Source organism: Sus scrofa, chromosome 10 (genome assembly GCF_000003025.6).
Source record: "Sus scrofa isolate TJ Tabasco breed Duroc chromosome 10, Sscrofa11.1, whole genome shotgun sequence".
Classification (NCBI taxonomy): Eukaryota; Metazoa; Chordata; class Mammalia; order Artiodactyla; family Suidae; genus Sus; species Sus scrofa.
Window position 1 is genome coordinate 41,625,555 of NC_010452.4, and position 22,898 is coordinate 41,648,452.

General features: G+C 39.4%; 1 protein-coding gene across 18 annotated transcripts in view; it reads right to left on the reverse strand.

The window, feature by feature from the left end:
• Nucleotides 1–22,898, reverse strand: part of ZNF438 (zinc finger protein 438) — a 440,040-nt gene that overhangs the window by 51,203 nt on the left and 365,939 nt on the right. The window contains exon 1 of one of the 18 annotated variants that reach the window (XM_013989722.2): nt 10,565–11,109. The exons of 16 other annotated variants lie outside the window; for them this stretch is intronic. The gene's annotated coding sequence lies outside the window, so the exon portion shown is untranslated. Of the gene's footprint in view, nt 1–10,564; nt 11,110–20,437; nt 22,503–22,898 lie in introns of those variants that run through there. One more of the 18 variants, XR_002336133.1, reaches the window with a different exon arrangement.

Consider the following 22,898-nt stretch of genomic DNA (forward strand, 5'->3'; position numbering starts at 1 on the left):
AATGTGCCACAGGAATTTTTCAACTAACTCTCCAAAAGCTTCCAAGGTTCTAGCATGCTGAGATATTTTTCTCCATCTGGCTGAAGAGACAAAGAATGCTCGTTGTTGAAATATACAAACTCTGACAATCAAATGAAAGCAAGTTTCACCTCAAGGATTTAGAAATGTGATTTTTTTTTTTTTAAATGGGAAGTTCCTGATAGACTAGAAACAGGGAAAAACAGTTGTAAGAGACAGTGCTGCTGGCTGGCATCAGCCAAAGGAAGAGCGTTTGAGGATCAGGCCCATTAGCTGGTATCAGCATGTTCTTGCTGACTTCCTAACTGAAGACGACAAACCATAAAAAGTCATAGGAGGAAAAAAAAAATGCTACATAATTGGAAAACTGGCCTTTTATTATTTATTTACTTTTGTCTTTTTAGGGCCGCACCTGCAGCATATGGAGGTTCCCAGGCTAGGGGTCTAATTGGAGCTGTGGTCACTGGCCTACACCACAGTCACAGCAACACAGGATCTGAGCAGCGTCTGTGACCTACACCACAGCTCATGGCAACGCCAGATCCTTACCCACTGATCGAGGCCAGGGATCGAATCCATATGCCCATGGATATTAGTCAGGTTCATTACCACTGGGCCACAACAGGAACTCCCCAAAAAACTGGCCTTTAAAGACGATTTTCTCTTCAAGAGATTGAAGGATGTACCGGTGTAGTTTGAGAGCTGATTTTATAATGTAAAACAGTGCTCCCTCTGTTGAACGTGAAATGGGGTCCTGACTGAGGTTTTACCAGCTGAGGATTGGGTGAACCCAATTAACCCAATTTTCACTTGTCCGTACTAAGTGGTTTGTTTTAGATGTATGCTACTCCCTAAATCCTTTAGGGTATGGCGGGGAAAAACCATAAACAGGCTCTAAAGGTCATGACATTAATTTTCCTGTCATTCTCATGCTTTAAATAGACATCAAAAAACTAAAAAATCTTGTCCTCTGGGAAGGAAGGCAAATCTGAAACTAATTATGGTCATTACTATTATAATACTATTAAACACTGTGACCCTAACTAAATTTATTGTGGTGCCTCTTGTTAATGAATACAACTTCTCAAATATTACTGCATCCTCTTGTTGAGCAAAGTGATTCACCAGAGGACAACTAGAAGAAAGTAACCACTCAAAACCCTGAATTTTCACTCATCTAAAGCTTACCTAAAAAGTTTCATAAGTACATATGGAATCATTTTGCAGAAAATTCTCTATCTGTTACAAAACTGTATTTAAGGAGTAAAATATTCTCATGGGTAGCTGACTAAGCCAAGAGTCTTCTCTGTCCTGGGCAGTTTTCACCTGTTTTCTGCTGTCCAATACTTTGTCAGCTTAAGGCTTGTTCAGAATGATTCCTATTTATTTATACTTAAAAGAAAATAAAGGGGGATGGATGGCTTACTAGCCTCTTTTTTCTGCTGAAGTTTCCAGGACTCAAACTGCTTTCTTTGGGTGTTTGGAGGACAAGATGGTCCAGAGGCAACATCTAAGCTTAAGGGTTTCCTGGTGGTTGCCTGACCAATGCCTGGGGAGCAGCTGGGAGAGGAAGCCACCGACCTGGTACTTAGGATGATGTGTCTGCTGTGTGACCGGAAATCAGAGTGGGATCCAGAGACTCCATCAGGCTCATTTTTTTTTTTTTCTTTTCTTGTTATGGCTGCACCTGCAGCATATGGAAGTTCCTGGGCCAGGAGTCGAATTGGAGCTGCAGCTGCCATCCTACACCACAGCCACGGCAACAGCTCACAGATCTGAGCTGCATCTGTGATCTATGCCACAGCTTGTGGCAACACTGCTGAGCGAGGCCAGGGATTGAACCTGCATCCTCATGGACACTGTGCTGAATTCTTAACCCGCTGAGCCACAATGGGAACTCCACTGGGCTCATTTTAATCCTGCAAAGGCTCAGCGGAGGGGGGGGGTGCTGAGAATGGTGAAGGATGAGTTTGGGTGGGTGGGAAGGAAACTCAGGCAAGGAGAAAGGCTAGCACCGGCTGCGTGGGACTAATGAGCAGGGGAAAGACGAGTAAGTGGCGATCACAAAGGAAAGAGAAAGCAAGTGGGAGGCAAAAAGGAACAATGGCAACATTATTTTGAAAGGAGAAGTGGCATGTGATAAAAAAAAATCATTTAAACTTCAGTTTCTTTAAATATCTCAGAAGATGGAGAAAACCGCTTAAGTACCAGCTCATCTCTGCAGTCGGGAAGACCCCTCCCTAGGCGACTGTGTGCTTTGGTGGTGCTCTCAGGAGTCATTAACTACGGACTGGTTGTTAAATGGTCTTGTTGCTGATCAACTGCAATAGTTTATTAAATTTTAAGGTGAGCTAAATGAAGTTAAATATTTTAAGAGCATCTTTTACTTCTTTAAATGTGAAAGTTAGACCTAGACCAAAATTCTCCAAACAGCTCTTTTTAGAGGTGTTAACTGACTAGGAGGCATTCCCGCATAGGAAAGATGAGAAAAGCAAGGATGCAGAAGCAAAGAGAGGATGCTTCTGGCAAGTCTTTTGACAATGGTTCACTGCACACACCGGGATTCCAATGAAAAGGATAGGATCAGCAGTGATTCCTGTACTTGACCATGTCGTTTCCCAAATAGATTTCTTTTCTTGCTTTTTTTTTTTTTTTTGGCCTCAACTGTAGCTTATGGAAGTTCCTTGGGCCAGGGATCAAACCCTCGCCACAGCAGAGACTCAAGCTGCTGCAGTAACGCCGCCAGACCCCTAACCTGCTGTGTCACAGGAGAACTCCTCAAATTGATTTCTTTAGACTTTACAGATCCACATCTCAAACTGCCTTTTGTGTTCCAATTGTATATGTTTTCACATTAGCTGATGGAGCAATTTTTTTAACTTACTCATCATGGTGCTGCCTGGAAGCCAAAAGCTTGCTTTGAAGTGGGGTTCATTTTGTCTATGGAACAGTTTTATGATTATTGAAATATTTCATTACATTTTGCTCTTATTATTTTAGAAAAATTAGTGGAACTCAAAAGATTATAAGTAAATGTGGAGCTCCCATGGTGGCTCAGTAGAAATGAACCTGACTAGTATCCATGAGGTTGCGGGTTTGATCCCTGGCCTCACTCAGTGGGTTAAAGGATCCAGTATTGCCTCAAGCTGTGGTGTAGGTTGAAGACATGGCTTGGATCTGGCCTTGCTGTGGCCGTAGGGTAGGCTGGCAGCTGTAGCTCCAATTCAACCCCTAGCCTGCGAACTTACAAATGCCGTATCTGCAGCCCTAAGGAAAAAAAAAAATTACAAGTGAATGTTATGAATGTGACACCAAAAGCACAGGTAACAAAGTACAAATAGACAAATAGTATTATATCAAAATTAAAAGTTTCTGGAGTTCCCTTTGTGGTACAGCGGAAATGGATCCGACTAGGAACCATGAGATTGTGGGTTCGATCCCTGGCCTTGCCCAGTGGGTTAAGGATCAGGCGTTGCTGTGAGCTGTGGCGTAAGTTGCAGACTCGGCTCTGATCTGGTGTTGCTGTGGCTGTGGCATAAGCAGCTCCGATTAGACCCCTAGCTGCAGGTGTGGCCCTCAAAAAGACAAAAAAAAAAAAAAAAATTAAGTTTCTGGAGCTCCTGCTGTGGAACAATGGGATCTGCAGCTTGGGAGTTCTGGGACTCTCGGGTTCAATCCCTGGCCTGGCATAGTGGGTAGAGGATCCAGTGTTGTTGCAGCTTCGACTTAGTTCACAGCTTGGCTCGGATCTGATCCCTGGCTTGGAAGCTCCATATGCCGCGGGGCAGTCAAAAAAAATTTATTTTTTAAGTTTCGGTGCATCAAAGAAAACAGTCAACAGAGTGAAAGAGCAGCCTACGGCATGGGAGAAAATATCTGAAAATCATTTATCTGATAAGGGGTTAATATCCAGAATATACAAAGAACTCCTACAACTCAACAACAAACCAAATAAGTTGACTGAAAAATGGATAAAAGACTTGAATAGACATTTGTCCAAAGGAGATATACACACATGGCCAAAAAGCATATGAAAAGATGTTCAATGTTACTTATCATGAGAGAAATGCAAATCAAAACCATGATTAGATATCACCTCAGATCCATGATTAGATATCACCTCAGGCTACTATCAAAAAAATGGAAAATTTCAAGTGTCAGCAAAGATGTGGAGAAGCTGGAACCTTTGTGCACTGTGGGTGGGAATGAAAAATGGTACAATTTCTACAGAAAACAGTATGGTGGTTCCTCAAAAAATGAAAACTAGAATTACCGTATGATCGAGCAATTCCACTTATGGTATATATCCCAAAGAAATGAAAGCAGTATCTCAAAAGAGATCCATGCACACCCATGTTCATAGGAGCATTATTCAAAACAGCTAAGAAGAAACCCAAATTCACTATCAATGGATGAACGGACAAACGGTGGTATACACATACAATGGAGTATTGTTCAGCTTTCAAAAGGAAGGAAATTCTAATACCTGCTACAACATGGATGTACCCTGGGGACATCATGTTGAGTGAAATAAGCCAGACCAAAAAAGACAAATACTCCATGATTCTACTTATATGATGCATCTAGAGCAGTCAAATTAACAGAAATAGAAAGTATAATGGTGGTGGCCAGGGGGGAAGAGGTGGGGAAATGAAGATTTGTCTTTTAATGGGTATAGGGTTTTCATTAGTCTTCAAGATGAAAAAGTTCTTGAGATTGGTTGCAAACTGCAAACTATATGAATACACTAACACTACTGAAGTATACAATTAAAAAGGGCTAAAATGAGAGCGTTCCCTGGTGATCTAGTGGTTAGGATTTGGTGCTTTTATGGCTGTGGCCTGAGTTCAATCCCTGGTCTGGGAACTGAGATCCCACATTAAGCAGCAGCCGCATGCCCCAACCAAAAAAAAGTTGTATGGGTAAGTTTTTCTTTTTTCTTTTTTTTTTTTTTGCTCTTTAGGGCTGCACCTGTGGCATATGGAGGTTTCCAGGCTAGGGGTTGAATTGGAGCTATAGCCACTGGCCTACACCACAGCCACAGCAACACCGGATCCTTAACCCATTGAGTGAGGCCAGGGATCAAACCCGCAACCCCATGGTTCCTAGTCGGAATTCATTTCCGCTGCACTACAATGGGAACTCTGCATTAGTAAGTTTGATGTATGTTTTTAAAAATAGTTTTTTTTTTAAAGTGTGATTCTCCTAGTGATAAGAAGCATAAGTATTGTGAACAAAATTTAGGCCAAAATGGGAACTGTTCAGAACAGATTGAGTGGGCAAAACTTTAACCTTTCTTGTAAGCACAACGGACTTTAGCCAGGCATTTCCATGCTCAATTGTGGAGAAAAATGATAAAATTAAAGAATATTTATAAAATATATAATATTTACACTGGACATGTATCTAGTAAAGATATGAGGCATTAAGGAATTGTACAATGTTTTACTAGTTCTCTGGTTATGACTATCTTCTCAAACAGCATGCATGATACACCTAACTTTAGGGCACTTTTTTCAGGAACGTATTTAATACAGAAGTAAATACTGTCTCTAAACAGGAAGTACCAGCCCACTCCTCAGGCCATAAGCTTGTCAACGGAGCCACTGTGAAAACGGAATCTGGTTTAGTTCTTTTCATTTTCCCCAAACACGTATCACCCCATGTTCTCTGGTGAGTTTACGAGAGAGGCAGGGGTTTCTTGGCAATCTTCATCTGTGGGGCTACTTTAGTATTAGCAGCTGACAAAAGACCAGGGTTACAAGGCAAGTGTTTCAATAAACATCTTCTCAGTGCCAGGCTGGCTCAGGCAGGGGTCCCCTCCCCCTTCAATCCACTACCACCCCAGCCCCCTCCCCAGGCTCTGGCCCTATCAAAATTAGTTGAGGGAGTCAAGTTAACCCAAGTGGTTCCAGACTAAGATACAGGTAGGCATCTCAGAGATGAGGCCAAAAAATCCCTCAATGAGCTTTGAGACTAAAGCAGCAAGGCTGCTGATGCTTGGGCTACCTAAGACCTGGGCTGTATTCACAACGTTGACAGTGAGACAGCAGATGTGGTGGGGGCAGGTGCTCATGGGTGTGGCAGCCTCCTGAGGTTGCTGCTGGGAACATTCAGTTACATTTCAAGGATCTAAAATACTGGCAAAGATTATACTTCTACAGATTATATCCTCTTAGCAATCACCCAGCAGGAAATCCAGACCTGAAATACAACGAATGGAAATCTTTTTTCCTTTTGGTAGGTAATCTGAAACACGAACATTGCAGAACCAGTTGGTTGCTGCGGTTTACTCACTACGCGGTCCTGACAGTGCAGGGGGTTAATTTTAGTCTCACCAAGTCAAGGCATATAAAAATAAAAGAAGGGTTTTAAAACATAAGGGGTTGCTAAGGTGACTGCCTCCGGAAAAAGAACATTTGGGAGGAAGAGTGACCTCCGCTGTGCATTCCTTTGTAAACCTTTTGAATATTTTATCTTGTGGTTGTACTACTGAAAAGGACATTATCAGTGATAACAATGACAAGAAGGAAGTAGACCTGGGGAGACAGGAGGTCCTCAGTAAACACTGGCAGGGAAGGCTGTCCAGGAGAGAATCTTGAGTGAAGAAGCAAATCGTGGCACCCTGAATATACACCAATGCCATTTGTCTTTTTTTTAAAAAAAGTTGTATGCCCAAGAGAATCATCCAATTGTCAGCAGTGGTTCCCTTTGGGACTTGGTTTGGTGAAAATTCCTTTTTCTCCTTTATACTCGTTTTGTGTGTTTATATATATGCCAACATACACATAAACATAGTGCTTATATATATATATATATACACACACATATATAAATACTTAACTACCTATTTTTATATTACAAACAGTAAAAACTGTTCCAGAAGAGAGGGGAAAAAAACCTTGATGGAATCTACTTTCAAAACACTTTTCTGTTCAAGAAGGTAAACAGCTTTTTTGATTTCCAAGTGGTAATTAACAAACTAAAAGGTAGTCTTTTTTCCACTTTGTATTTTCGTCATTTCAAATTCACCATGCTCATTACACTTAATAAATAATTTTCTGTCAAAATCAAATGCATGAGGTTTGCCATTTAATCATCTCATATCTATCAACGGATAGCAACTAGTAGATTGTACCTAAATTAGTAAGAGGGCCATTCGATGTAATTTCTTAAAATTCTTACTTCAATACTTTTGCTAAACTCAAAATAATTTAAACTGAATAATAGACATTTAATTGGGAACAGATTTTCAAAATCAGTACAAAACTTAAAAAAAAAATCCAAAGAAACAATATTCTTGACTTCCCCTGATCAGGTTAGGCCCTCCTAGTTTATGTTTCCAATGCCTAGTTTAATTCTTCTTTCTCAACACTAGTTACATTAATTTAATGTCTTTGTCCTAACAGACTCAAAATTCTCCACGGGCAAAATTCTCCACCTCTATCTTGTTCCCATTAGCCCTGGGGCCTTGGAGGCAAGAAGTTTTTCAAAAGTATTTGATGAAAGATATAAATCTAAACAAAAGGAGCTGCAAGATTTGTAGAGACTCAAGAGCAAAATAGTTCCTAAATAAAGACTGCATCACCAACCAACCAAGAAAGACCCGCATCATAATTAAAAATAGCATAAGGAGGGAGGAAAACATTATTTGCCTAAATGATCTGTGTGACAAAATCTAAGCATGTGTTCTTTAGGCGCAGTTGCCAAAAGCCTCCAGAGTTTTGGCCATCTTAGAAATATGAGTCTCTGAGTCACAAAGCCTAAGCCTTGAAAACAACGAACAAGTAACTTCTGAAATGGGATTATAACGCTGTACTCTTAAGGTATGTTATCACTGTAAAATTTATCTTATTAGCAGAATGTTCCAGAATTCTTTTTATTTCAGGAATCTTTTCAAAAGAATTAAAGGATAGCAAATATCCCTAAACACACACACACAATTGAACTTTTTAACTGAATTAAGGGATGACAAATATCCTTAAATACACACACACACACACACACACACACACACACACACACATAACTGCACTTTTGTTTTGACAATTCTTGAGAGGAATCCAAATCTTAATACCCTTTACTAAGTATGTTTTTTGGCATGTCTACAGTTAGGTAATTTTCTACGGTTGAATTAAGTCTACTTGTATGTCAGTTTCAACAGAATTTTAACCAAGGTGGAAAATCGTACTTTTTAAATCACAACAAAACAAAAGTGTTCTGGCCACAAGGAAAATCAAAGTCATATGCTTTCTTATGCAAGCTTACATCTTTTGTCAAAGTGGGATAGTTCATATGCAGCATATGGAAGCTTCCAAACTAGGGCTTGAATCAGAGCTACAGCTCCCGGTCTATAACACAGCCACAGCAACACAGGATCTGAGCCGAATCTGAGAACTATACCATAACTCACAGCAATGCCGGATCCCCGACCCAGTAAGCGAGGCCAGGGATCGAACCTACATCCTCACGGACACTTGTTGGATTCGTTTCTGCTGCACCACAATGGGAACTCCACAAAATATTATCTTCTTTTTATTTTTCCCCAATAATTTAAAAATGTAAAAGCATTCTTAGCTTGCAAGCTATACAAAAAAACAGGCTCAATTTCTCCTGTGAGCCACAGTTTGCTAACTCCTGACTTAAACCAACTTAGGAAACCTGGTTTACACCACCTACTGGCCATGTGACCTACTCCAGCAAAAAGTCCAAACAACCAACAAAATCAACAAAAATAATAATCATAACTGAGTAACATCTTGATTTTTAGGTAGCAGTTAGCTATTTTATTGGTATAACAACAGCAGCAACATTTAATTTGAGCTTAGTATCTTCCAAACAATGTTCTAGGCATTTTAAATGTGTCCTAATGTATTTAAATCTCACCAGTCTTGGGGTTTTATGACCACCCTTTCTTGTGTAAAAATTAGGCACAGAGAGGTTAAGTAACTGATCTAAGCTCACAGAGCTAGTAAAGGGTAGAGCTGAGGTCTGAAGATAAGCACTGATTTTGCTCTTAACCACAACTGACTCTAAGCTCCAAAATGTTTTTCCTTTTTTTTTTTTTTTGCTGCATCTGCAGCATTTAGAAGCCCCCAGGCCAGGGATCAAACTCACACCATAGCAGTGACCCAAGCCACAGCAGTGACAATGCCAGGTCCTTAACCACCAGGCCACCAGGAAACTCTGTCTCTTTTCTTTTCTTAAAGTTCTCATCTCAAAGGACAATTCTCAGAAATTAAACTGCGCAATAGAATAAGCACATAAGGAAAACAATGTAATATAGTTAATCCTTCTCCGTAAAGAGCTAATCCTTAGATTGAGCCTATATTGACAGGAAGAAAAGCGGAAACTTGATTCAAATGGATGCAAGCAAGCTTCAGTGATTCAAATGGATGCAAGCAAGCTTCAGTGTTCTCATGGCAAAATCAGGAACACTGATCTGACTTCCTTCAGTGTGGGTTGGCCTATGAGAACAAACATTAGTGAAAATGCCCCAGGAGAGGGCTTCAAAAGGCAGGTCACTACAATTTCTCTAGATGACTCTTCTTATCCTCCTAATTTGCCTCATGCTTTGCTGTACGCTGATGACATTTATAGATTTACAGTATTTGTCCACTGCTGGTACATGAGCAATGAACGCTAATAAGCAGAGACACCTTTCTTGCAACAGTTACAGTAAAACTTCACTTAAATCACAACCTATGGCAAGACCTGTTTTCTTCATCAGGTCTTCACCCATCTGTTGGCCTGTATGCCCACATTCCAAATCCTCTTTAAAGGTCATTTGAAAAAAAAAAATAGGGTACAGGTTAAAATTTATTTCTGTGTAGTCTTAAATTATCAAAATGGCTTTTAGAAATTATAAGAAGACTCTATCACTCCATGTAACTGCACAATAAAAACATATCTGAAGAACTTGACATTTTAAGACCCTGGCTAGTCAAGGAAATAAGAATTCCTAAAACCAAATTCATTCCACTTATTCCTCACTGGAAGGTGGGTACTTGCCAGAAAATTATTTCAGAGTCTATTTTCAATACTTACATCACAATGATGAAATTGAAACTACAGAGGATCTCTACAGCATGCGGGCTCATCAGCAAGGCCAAGTACATTATAAGACCCTGAAGATGCAGACTAGGACAAAAGAGACTCCAAGAGCAAAATTCATCTGGCAAATATTTAAAAAAGTGTCTAGTTTTCTCAGAAAAATTTTAAACTTTCCTCAAACAGTGCTATCAGTAAATTGCATGGTTTTATATAATATGTGACTGCCTGGGTAAGAAAGAGCTATTTCTCAAAAAAAAAAAAAAAAAAATCCATTCCTGTTATTTGAAGTTGTTCATACAAAATGCATACTGAAGGAAAAACTTTGGCTAGAAATGGCCTCCCAGCCCCTCACTTTCAAAAGCCCAGCATCCAGAAGTCCTGCCTTACTGCCCCCTCCCTTCCCATATCTAGGTGTTCACCAGATGGTGTCAATTTTATCTCTTAAAACACCCCCCAGATACATCTATTTCTTCTTAAATTCATGGCCGATTACCTGGCACACAGTGCTCTGTCATTCCCTGGCAGGACCACTGAATACTAGCTTCTGCTGCTCCTTCATAACCAACACAGCCACAGTGACGTTTTTACAACATAAGTTAGAGCGTGCTGTCTCAGGATCAACACCATTAGGATCCTGAGCACATCCATGAAGTTTGGCACCGCCTGGCCTTGGCCGGCTCCTCTGTTTCATCCTGTACTCCTCACCCTCTCTCTCTGCAGCCCAGGGCACACTGGCCTTCCTTCAGTTTCTGGAATACACAATGGCTCTGCCATCAACCATCTTTTACTTGCTGGTCACCTCCCTGTGATGCTTTTCTTCTCGATAATCTGAATTCATCCTTCAGATGGGAAGGCAGTTCCACTTCCTCAGGGGAACTGTCTGATCTGGTCTGGCTCAATAATCTATGTGGACCAAGTTCCCACGGTGGCTCAGCAGGTTAAGAACCCAACATTAGTGTCTGTGAGGATGTGGGTTCACTCCCCTGGCCTCGCCCAGTGGGTTAGGGATCTGGCATTGCTGCAAACTATGATATAGGTCACAGCTGCAGCTTTGATTCAACCCTTAGCCCAGGAACTTCCATATACAGGTGTGGCTATAGAAAGACCACCACCACCACCACCACCACCACCATCATCACCATCATCATCATCATCATCATCATCATCATCATCACCATCATCTCTGTGAACTAGCATCTCTCTCCCTTGGAACACTCAACACACCTGTAACTACCTGGATAATGTCAAGTGCACCCAACAGACTCGAGAAGGCAGAGTCTGCATCCCTTTGTGTTCACATGGTACCCAAAGCATCTGGCACAATAGCAGGACACCTGGGAGGGGCTCAGCCCATATCTATTTATTTATATTTGCGATATGATTCACATACCATAAAACTAACCCTTTTAAAATGTACAATTCAGTGGGTTTTAATATATTCAAAAAGTTGTATAATGCTCAGCACCATCTAAGTCCAAACTATCCCATCGGTCTAAAAGGAAACATATTTGTTAGCAGCTGCCACACTGCCCATCCCTGGAAATCACTGATCTATTTTCTCTCTATATAGATTTGCTTATTCTGGAAATTTCATATAAATAAAATCACATGTGGCCTTTTTAAATATAGGCATTTGAAGCTATACATTCCCCTCAACACTGCTGTCTTTTGCTGCATCCTATAAATTTCAGTACCTTGTATTTTAAGTTACCTTACATCAAATTATTTTTTAATTTCCCTGTGATTTCTTCTTTGACCCACTGGCTATTTAGGAGTGTATTGTTTAATTTCCATATATTTGTGAATTTTCCAAATTTCCTTCTGCTGCTTATTTCTAATTGTAGTCTATTGTGGTCTGAGCATATATTTTGCATGATTTCAATACATTTTTCACTTCTTGAGGCTTGTTTTATGGCCTAGCAGATAGTCTATCCTGAAGACTGGTCCATATGCATTAGAAAGGATGTGTACTCTGCCCTTGTTGAGTGGAGTGCCCTAGACATATTCCTCTGGTCTAGGTGGTTTACCTTTCTAAGTATTCGCCATTCCATTTAATATCACCCTAACAGTAAGAGGTATGCACAGTGATCTCTGATTTAGATCTGCTCCTAAACACATCTGTTCTGAAGAACTCTAAGGAAAGCAAAATAGGAAATCAATATAGCTGTTCTATCTTTCCTGATTAATTTCATATCTACCTCCTGGGCGTGGTGTAAATAAATGACTGCAAAGCACCCTGCAAATAAAAAAAAAAGTGCATGGTGAAATGTGAAAATGTTACTTCAGAAAAATAATACTGAAATTTAGTTTGCCAAAGCACTTTATGACAAATCATATTTTGCATTATATAGCAAAAATACATTTCACAATTAACAAGCTTCATTTATGATATATACTCTGGAAGTAGTATCCACTGCAGACTTTTTAAAAGTAAGACTTAGGAGGCAAATTTGGAAATTTGGTACCTACATCAATGTGAAATTTGTTTTTTCTAATAAAATCTTTATATTATCCTTATGTGAGGTTTGTGGTAATTTTCCCTCAAAATGTGTAGAAGATAAAATTTGTTGTCTTTTACCAACATACTCAGAAAAGACAATTGGATTTTCAAACTTAAAAGAAAAACACAAAATAATACTATCTGCATAACATGAGGGTCACATTTACATTTATTGAAAAAGAGACACAGTATTTAGATCTTAAGAAAAATCTACAAGATATTTACCTTATTCTAGTCTATAATATAAAAGCTTACCACTTCAGTAAAGTACTAAGATTTCTCGATGTATAAGTATGTGGATAAGACCTAAGCAATGACTCCTAAATTATATGAAGTTACAAATCCAAAGATATACTTAACTTTTGGTTCTGATTACTATATAATCAACACTCAGTATCTGACACATAATATCTATGAACTGCTACTAAATAATTGCCATCTTTACCTGGGCAATAGGAAAATTAGACTCCAAAAATACATCAAACGTTTCTAACTGAACAAAATGCAGAGATCTGGGTTCTGGGCTGAGATTTTATGTTTTCAAAAAACAGAACTCAAAGTCTAAACCGGGAGTTCCCGTCACGGCTCAGCAGTAACGAAACCGACTAGTATCCATGAGGATGTGGGTCTTATCCCTGGCCTTGTTCAGTGGGTTGAGGATCCAGCATTGCCATGAGCTATAGCGTAAGTCACAGACACAGCTTGGATCTGGCATTGCTGTGGCTGTGGTGTAGGCCAGCAGCTATAGCTCCAATTCAACCCCTAGCCTGGGAACTTCATGTGCCACAGGTGTGGCCCTATAAAGACCAAAAAAAAAAAAAAAAAAAAAAAGTCTAAGCATCTGAAATGATAAATCTCAGAAAAATAACTTTTTGACTCTAATTTCCTTTTCTTTTTGGCTGTGCCCACGGCATGCAGGAGGGACCAGGGACTGAAGACCACAACAGCAACTTGAGCCAGAGCCATGACAATGTCAATGCTTCATCCACTCAGCTACCAGGGAACCCCCTAATTTGCTTTTCCTAGTCCTCATCCTCCTCACTCTTTTTCATTTTCACCCTGAATAACAACACTTATATCCTGTGTTCTCTTATTAAAAATAATACAAGCAGTTTACTTCTTAATACGGCACGGGTGAATCATCTTCAAACTTGTAAGAGGTGGTGGTAATCATAGAAGGGTGCTTTCCATCCTAAGTTAATGTCACTACTGTGCAGTCTAACTGTGTGTGAAAAGTTTGGTATAACAAAAGCATTTTAGAAGGAACTGTGGCTTACGCAGTCAAGGTCTCCACCAAGAAATCCACACCTGAACCTAAAAATACATTTGTCATGCTGGCTTGTCGTGTCTTCTTCCAACTTTGATAACCACTTCACAATACATCCCTACGACTATGGTACAGAGAGATGGCAGTGATGATAATAGGGATGCAAGGAGATATTTAAGACTGTCTTCATGATCAATATTAAGGTAACAGCAGGTGCATTTGTTCGCATTCACAGCGTGCCTGGCTAGATCTTTCATACTGGTTCCTGAGGCTCCCAAGCTCAATTGAGCACTTCCGGAGAAGCAAGACCCTGGAGCTCTTAACATTCTACCCATGCCTGGATGTAGCAAGATGTAAGGCCTTCCTGAAGATCTCAGGAAAGTGGGGAAGAAGATGCAACTGAGGCTATAGGAACAGGAAAGGGGCAAGACCTGAGGTTCTCTGGAAAGCGAAAGAGAATATTCAGGTTGAGGGAAGGTAGGAGCTAATAGGTGTTTCAGCAGAGACAAGAGGACCATGCTTCAATAAATTTCCAGATCCCATCTGGTACATGTCTGCAAGAATCTGGTAATGACAAGATATCTTTTTCTCCACTCCCAGGACAAAGCTTTCTACAAACACAGGTGGGCAAAGAGGCAAAGATACAGCAGAGGATGACTGTGGGCACTTCCAAACTGGATTAGACTGAAGATAATCCATGCCTGTGTATTCAGCATGGAAGGTTCTCAGGAGGGGTCTGGGGGTCACAGAGGATGGAGGAAGAGCCATGATCTCACAGAGGGAACAGAGAGGGACTTTATCTCTTAGTACGGATACACCACTAACTTTGGAGAATCACTGGCTCAAACAGTCTTTATTTGTATTTTGGTAAAAAAAATACAGTTAATCCTTGAACAACACAGGTTTGAACTATGTGGGTAAATGAATTCACTTATCCATGAATTTGTTTCAGTAGTAACTAGTACAGTACTATGATCTTCGGTGGGGTGAATCCATGGGTGTGGGATCGCAGATATGGAGGAAAGGCTGATACAAAGGAACTGGGAATATGTAGGGTCATCTACAAATGTACTAGGATTTTCAACTGGCCAGAGTGTTGGTGTTCCTAAGCCTCGGGTTGTTCAAGGTCAGCTGTACTCATAAATACAGGAACACATTATCCTTCCAACTAGAGCATTCTTGACAAATAATGACGAAAACAAAATATAAATTTTAAAGTATCTTTTAGATAATTTTTGTGTCAACACTGTTTTTCCCAAACCAATTATAAATTCACATCTAAACCTGAAGCTACTGTATTCACTGTATCTTTCCGATCAAAAATCAAGACTAAAAACTTCATATATTCTAGAATTGAAAACATCCAGGAGAATCATTACAAAAAGTATCAAAATCTTAGAGTAATGTAGTTCCAGCAAAGAGAAATGTTCATAATTTGAAAAATATGAAAGAATAAATATAGTACATCAATTACAACACATATTTCTCAGTTACATTAAATAAAGAAAAGTTGAATAGGTTAAGATAAAGCAATTCTTTTGGCAGGTTAAAAAGGTAGAAGTCACTGCTATTTCAAATAGGAACATTTATCTACTTGGCAAAGGCTTGCTAAAACAGTATGTTTTATTAAAAATCGCCGATCAAATAAAATGTGCCCCACAGTATTAGAGAACTGCAATATCTATCCCCTTTTCCACAATTTACTTGATGAACACCTGCAGGGTCCAAACTCAGCAGTTTGCTTGGATAAATACAAGTCCTGTACTTAAAAAGCTAACTGAAAAGTCTTGCCCATAAAAAAACATCTCTGGGAGTTCCTGCTGTGGCTCATTGGGTTATGAACCTGACTAGTATCCATGAGGATGTGGGTTCAATCCCTGGCCTTGCTCAGTGGGTTAAGGATCTGGCATTGCCACGAGCTGTGGTGTAGGTCACAGATGCAACTCGGATCCCTCATTGCTGTGGATGTCGCATAGCAATCGACATCATCCTGGGAAGCTCCATATTCCGCAGGTGCGACCCTAAAAAGAAAAAAAAAAAAGTCTTCCCTGGAGTTCCTTCAGATATTATTCATCTTATATCTGAAAGTTTGTACCCTTTTACTGACTCTTCCCTATTTTCTTGACATTCCAAGCCCTGGCAACCTCTTTTCTATTTTCTATTCTCTGTTTCTACGAGCTCGACTTTTTTTTTTTTTTTTTTCCAGATTCCACATATAAGTTTTTCTTGCATTGGTCTATTTATGTCATTTAGTATAACACCCTCCAGATTCATCCATGTTGCCACAACTAACGGGATTTCCTTCCTTTTAAAGAATTAACATGTATAGGAGTTCTTGCTGTGGCGCAATGGGATCAGTGGCATCTTTGCAGCACTAGGACACAGGTTCAATCCTCCACCAGCATAGTGGTTTAAAGGATCTGGCGTTGCTGCAGCTGTGGCGCAGGTCGCAGTTGTGGCATAGGCTGCAACTGTGGCTCAGATCTGATCCCTGGCCTGGGAACTCCATAAGCCAAGGAGCAGCCAAAAATATATATATGTATATATATTTATACACACATATATATATTTATACATACATATATATACACACACACACATACATACATACCCCATATATTCTTGGCCCATTTATCCCTTGATGGACACTTAGGTTGTTTCTATACATCGGCTGTTGTGAACAATGCTTCAGTGAACATGGGAGTCGAGATTATCTCTGGACTATTGAGATAAAAGTTTTCTTTACCTTGGATATATTCCCAGAAGTGGGACTGCTGCCTCATATGGTAGTTCTATTTTTAATTTGAGGAACTCTTGTATACTTTGCCAATTGATATTTCCACCAACCTTGTACAATGGTTCTCTTTTCTTCACATCCTCACTAGCACTTGCTATCAACTGTTTCTTTGATAGCAGCCATCCTAAGGTTGCAGCAACGTGAATGAATCTGGAGGATGTTATACTAAGTGATGTATAATAGGCCAGTGAGAGTAAGACTTATGTGTGGAATCTAAAAAAAAAAAAAAATCTGACCTCAAAGAAACAGAGAATAGAAAATAGAAAAGTGGTTGCCAAGGGCTGGAATATTAGGGAAACGAAAAAGTTTGTAAAGGGTACAAATTTTCAGACCTGAGATAAATAAGATCCGAGGGAACTCCAGGATAGACTATTTTTTTTTCTTTTTAGGGTTGTACCTGCAGAATATGGAAGTTCCCAGGCTAGGGGTCAAATTGGAGCTGCAGCTGCCAGCCTACAGCACAGCTCATGGCAACACCAGAGACCCAGCCCACTCAGTGAGGCTCATAGACACTAGTCAGGTTCTTTACCACTGAGCCACAATGGGAACTCCTGCATGAGTTTTTAGTTTGATATAGTCACACCTATTTATTTTTGCTTCTGTTGCCTTTGCTTTTTCTGCCAAATTAAAAATTGAGTTAAAGTTGAGACTACCCTCTATATTTTCGGGAGTTTTATGGTTTCCAGATATTATGTTCAATTCTTTAATTCATTTTGAGTTGATTTTTGTGTATGGCGTTAGAATAGGTCCAGTTTTCCCAACTTGATTGATTGACTGCTTTTTTAGGGCTGCACCTGTGGCATATGGAAGTTCCCAGGCTAGGGGTTGAATTGGAGCTGCAGCTGCTGACCTACGCCATAGTCATGGCAACACCAGATCTGAGCTCTGTCTGCAATCTACACCACAGCTCACGGCAATGCAGATCCTTAACCCATTGAGTAGGAACAGGGATTGAACCTGAGTCCTCATGGATACTAGTTGGGTCCATTTCCACTGAGCCATAATGGGAATTCCCACCTATCATCTTTTACTGAAGAAACTATTCTTTCCCCATTGGGATTTTGCAAATATTATTTGATCATATACATAGAAGTTTAGTTTGGGTGCTCTCTATTCTGTTCCACTGATCTATGTGTCTGTTTTTATGCCTATAATTATACTGGTTTGATTATTATAGTTTGTAATATAATTTGAACCCTAGCAGTGTGCTGCCTCATTTTTTCCCCGTCTTCTCAAGATTGCTTTGTCTATTCAGCATCTTTTGTGGTTCCCTACAAATTTATTTTGGAATTTGTTTTTTTCTATTTTTGCGAAAAATGCTATTGGAATTTTTATAGGGATTGTTTTGAATCTGTAGATTACTTAGGGTAATGTGGATGTTTTCAGAATAGTAATTCTTCCATGAGCATAGCACAGAATGTCTTTTTATTTACTTGTGCCTTCCTTAATTTCTTTCATCAGTTTATTAGTGTATAGCTTGAGCTTTCACCTCCTTAGTTAAATTCATTTCTAAGTACTTTATTATTTTTGTACTGTACATAGGATTGTCTTCTAATTTCTTTCTCTTAGAGTTCATTGTGAGTGTATAGAGAAGAGTAATATTTTTATATTAAATTTATATCTTGAAACTTAACTGAATTTATTAACAGTTTTTTTGGTGAGCTTTCAGGATTTTCTATATATTATATCATGTCATACACAAATAGAGATAATTTTTCTCCTTTCTTTTGGACATGGATGCCTTTTATTTCTTTTTCTTGCCTAATTGCTCTGGCCAGGACTCCCACCACTATGTTAAATAAAAGTGTCAAGACTTGGCATTACTGTCTTGTTCTGGATTTTAGAGGAAAAGCTTCTGCCTTTTCATTGAGTATGATGTTAGCACTAGGCTTATCACATATGGCCTTTATTAAGCTGCAGTATGTTCCATTCAATATCCACTTTGTTGAGAGTTCTTATCATGGAACAATGTTGAAATTTTTAAAATGCTTTTTCTGTATCTACTGAGATGCTCCATATTTTATTAATGTGGTGTGCCACTTTCTTTGATTTGCACTTGTTGAATCATTCTTGTATTCCTGGTATCCCTCGAATAAATCCTAGTTGATGATGGTGTATAAGCTTTTTAATGTACTTTTGGAAGTAGGTTGCTTATATTTTGTTGTGGATTTCTGCATCTGTGTTCATCAGGGATAATGACCTGTCATTTTCTTTTCCTGCAGTGTCCATGTCTAACTTTGAATTTGGGGGCAATGCTGACTTAGTAAAATGAGTCTGGGAGTGTTTGCTCCTATTCTATTTTTTGGAAGAGTTTGAGAAGGATTACTATTAATAATTCTTTAAATATTTGGTAGAATTCACCAATGAAACCATTTGTCCTGGACTTTTTTTTTTTTAATAAAGGAAGTTTTTTTTGATTACTAACCTGATCTCCTTACTAGTCATCAGTCTGTTCAGATTTTCAATTTATGACTTGGTCTTGGAAGGTTGTATTTTTCTAGGAAGTTAACCATTTTTTTCTAGGTTGTTCAATTTGTGGGAACGTAACTGTTCATACCAATACAACACACCAAGAAATATGGAATGCACCAAAAGCAGTTCTAAGAAGGCAGTTTATAGAAATAAATGCCTACATTAAGAAAAAAGAAAACTCTCAAAGAACCTAACTTTATTATTATTTTCTGGGGCTATACCCATAGCATGTGAAAGTTCTTAGGCCAGGGATCAAACCCATGCCACAGCTGTAACCAGAGCCACAGCAGTGACAACGCTGGATTCTTAACCCACTGAGCCACCAGGGAACTCTGTCAAACAACCTGGTTTTATGCCTCAAAGAACCAGAAAAAAAAGAATAAAGCCGAAGGTTAGCAGAAGGAAGTAAACAACAAAGACTGGGAGTGGAAATAAATGAAATAGAGAGTAAAAAGACAGTGGAAAAGATTAAAGAAACTAGTTTTTTTAAAAATATAAAAAAAATTGACAAATCTTTGGCAAGACTTTCTAAGAAAAAAAAAACAGAAGTCAAATCACTAAATTGATAACTCAAAGAGGAGACATGATAAGTGATATCACACAAATATATTTGAATTATAAAATGAACAAATATTTGCTTTTAAAAAAATGTGTTTGAAAAATGTGTTTGAAATTTTCCACAGTATATATAGCACCTTACACCTTTAATGCAGATCTGATTCCCAGGAGAAATGGACAAGGAAGAGCTATATATAGGGCAATCCAGATCTTTTCCTGTATCCCACTTCCTCATTTCCTCAAATCCTGCAATTGTTCAGAAAGGGCATTTGTGGTCAACTAGGAACTCTACTGCCCAGATATTTTATTAACTCAAGAGCCAGTCTCCTCGATGACTAACATTAAACCTTCTCTCCTCAATTCAAACCTCCATTGCCGTGCTTCTCTCCACTCCCCTTTTCTAGACCATTTCACCTCCATCTCCCAGAGAAGAGACGTCGGGTGCAAAGTCATTCACCTTCCCTGCATCACACACAACATGTTACCCACACGCTGTCCAGCCCCTGCCCCTTCCAAGGCCAGGCTCTCTGCCATGCCCTGAGTCCTATCCTCTCCGGTTTTCCCAACAATATGAAAATATCCTTCCTTCTCTAGCTTGTACATCAACCTCTCTTTTAATCAGATCTTTTGCACGGGCCTTTAAACACACCCAAGTCTTAGAGTTCCTGTCATGGCTCAGTGGTAATGAGGATGCAGGTTCGCTTCCTGGTCTTGCTCAGTGGGTTAAGGATCCGGCGTTGCCTTGAGCTGTGGTGTAGGTTACAGAAGTAGCTTGGATCTTGCGTTGCTATGGCTGTGGGGTAGGCTGGCAGCTGCAGCTGATTCAGCGCCTAGCCTGGGAACCTCCAGATGCCACCCATGTGACCTTAAAAACACACACACACACACACACAATTAAATAAACATACCCAAGGCTCTTCCACTGAAACAGCCACAAGGTCATATATAAAACCACTGGCGCCAGCTCTCCCTCTCTCTTCATCCCTCAGGTAGGCCTGTGTACCTAGATAAACTTCCCGGCTCAGGTAAACTCCATAGAGTTGCCATCTCCACCTCTCCCACTCTCTTCGAATGGTCTTTAGTCCCACCACGCCTCCAAAATCTCTTCTGCTAAAGTCACCCCCAGGTGCTGCCCAGCCCTCATCTTATTTCCTTCTTCACACCCTCTTTTCTCTTAGCCTCCATGAACCAGAAGCCCCTGCTTTCTTCCTGCTGCCCTTCCGGCCATCCTTGGCCATTAAGTCTTGGAGCTCTTCAAGGCAAACCTCGGCTCTCACTCTACAGTCTCTTCCTGGAAGATCTCATCCATACCTACGGCTTTATCTATCACATTTAACAGACGCAGGCACAAGGGTAAGGAGAGTTACTTGTATAATAAGAGGCTGTAGGAAAAGAACTAGTTGGATAAACATACACTATATGAAAGAAAAAAAAAACGAAACAGTAAATTTGCTGGAATCAAAACAAGGACCTGTTTTGTACAGTATAAGCGACTCCTTTTTCTCCAATTTAATTTTTTATTAGAATGAGGTACTGTTAGGGCATAAAATTATCTTATTTTTTCCTACTGGAAATATGTTTTCAGTGCAGAGATGCCAATTCACCTGGGCTTAGTATGTTAAGGCATAGACAAGTCCAAATGAAATGACTCGAAGGATTCTAAAACTTATCTGGAATTTTTAACTGATACACTGTAATGCTATCGTAAACAACTTTTAAACTGCTATTTTAACTGTCTCATATTTTATGTGTCTATAGGAGTGAAAACTAAAAATCAAAATAAATTTTGATTAAATACTACTCAGTAATAAAAAGAGCAAACGATGATACACACAACAATATCAACAAATGTGAAGGGAATTATGCTAAATAAAAAAGTCAATCCTAGGAGTTCCTGCTATGGTACAGCAGGTTAAGGGTCCAGCACTATCTCTGCAGAGATGTGTGTTCAGTCCCCATCCCAGTGCAGGAGGTAAGGATCCGGTATTGCTGCAGCTGTGGCATAGGTCACAGTTGTGGCTCAGATTCAATCCCTCACCCAGGAACTTCATATGCTGCAAGTGTCGCCATTAAAAAAAAAAAAAAAAAAGTCAGTCCTAAAGATTATATACTCTAAGGTTCTGTGTATATAACATTATTGAATTGACAGTATTATAGAACTAGAGAACAGATTAGAGATTGCCAAGGTTTAGGGCTGGGAAGTGGGGGATGCAGATGTGTGTGGTCATAAAACAGCAACATGAGCAATCCCTGTGATGGCACTGTTCTGCGTCTGGACTATGGCAGATGCGAGAAGCTGTCTATACATGTGATAGAAAGTGGATGGGCAGTTCAGGTTTGGGGATGCGGACTGTTATATTGGGAATGGATGGGCAATGCGGTCCTACTGTACGACACAGGGAACTGGGCGTGACCGGGTTACTTTGCTGTACAACAGAAATTGAAGAAACTTTGTAAATCAGCTATACTTTAATACAAAAAAGTGCATAGCGACTAAATATATGCATACACAAGCGAGTTCAAGTAAAACCGGAAAGACCTGAATAGAATCTGCATTGTAGTCTACTGTTATTCTGGATATGGCTATTTGGGAGAAACTGTAACAGGTACATGGGGTGGGTATTAATTTTAATTCTGCCTGATTCTAAAGTTAATAACACAAAAAAAATAGCTTTAAGGTGCTTACAGCACATTCCCAAAAATAGCTGAGGTTATCCATCCCTGACTACAGAATTCTGATTTCTTAAAGTAGTCTTCCTCCAGTTCATCCACATTCCACTTTGATGTATGTTGGCCCATGAAGAAAGGCAGACTGATGTAGACAAAAGGAAAAATGTCTGGAGGTTGTAAAGAACACAATAAAAACATATTAATATTTTAAAAAGTAGACCTTGAAATGTACTTGAAAGTTGGAGATCATAATGACATAAATAAGTATTTATGACCTAAGAAAAACTGTCTCCTTTGGTACTTTGAAGTATTAAAAAAAAAAAAAATCACCCAGAATTAAATTACAAAGCCGACACACTTGTTTACACAGCTGGTCTCTTTTAAAATCGAGGAACTTTAAACCTACAATTCTAATAGGCTTACTGGTGACACCCCAATCCTTTGAAAAATAAATGAAATATCATAAATCATCTGACAGTTCTTAAGCTTAGGTTTTTATCATCACTCAGACACTTTAAAAATAAAAAGCTGTATGAAAGGAGGGGATCTTCCTTTGTGACCTA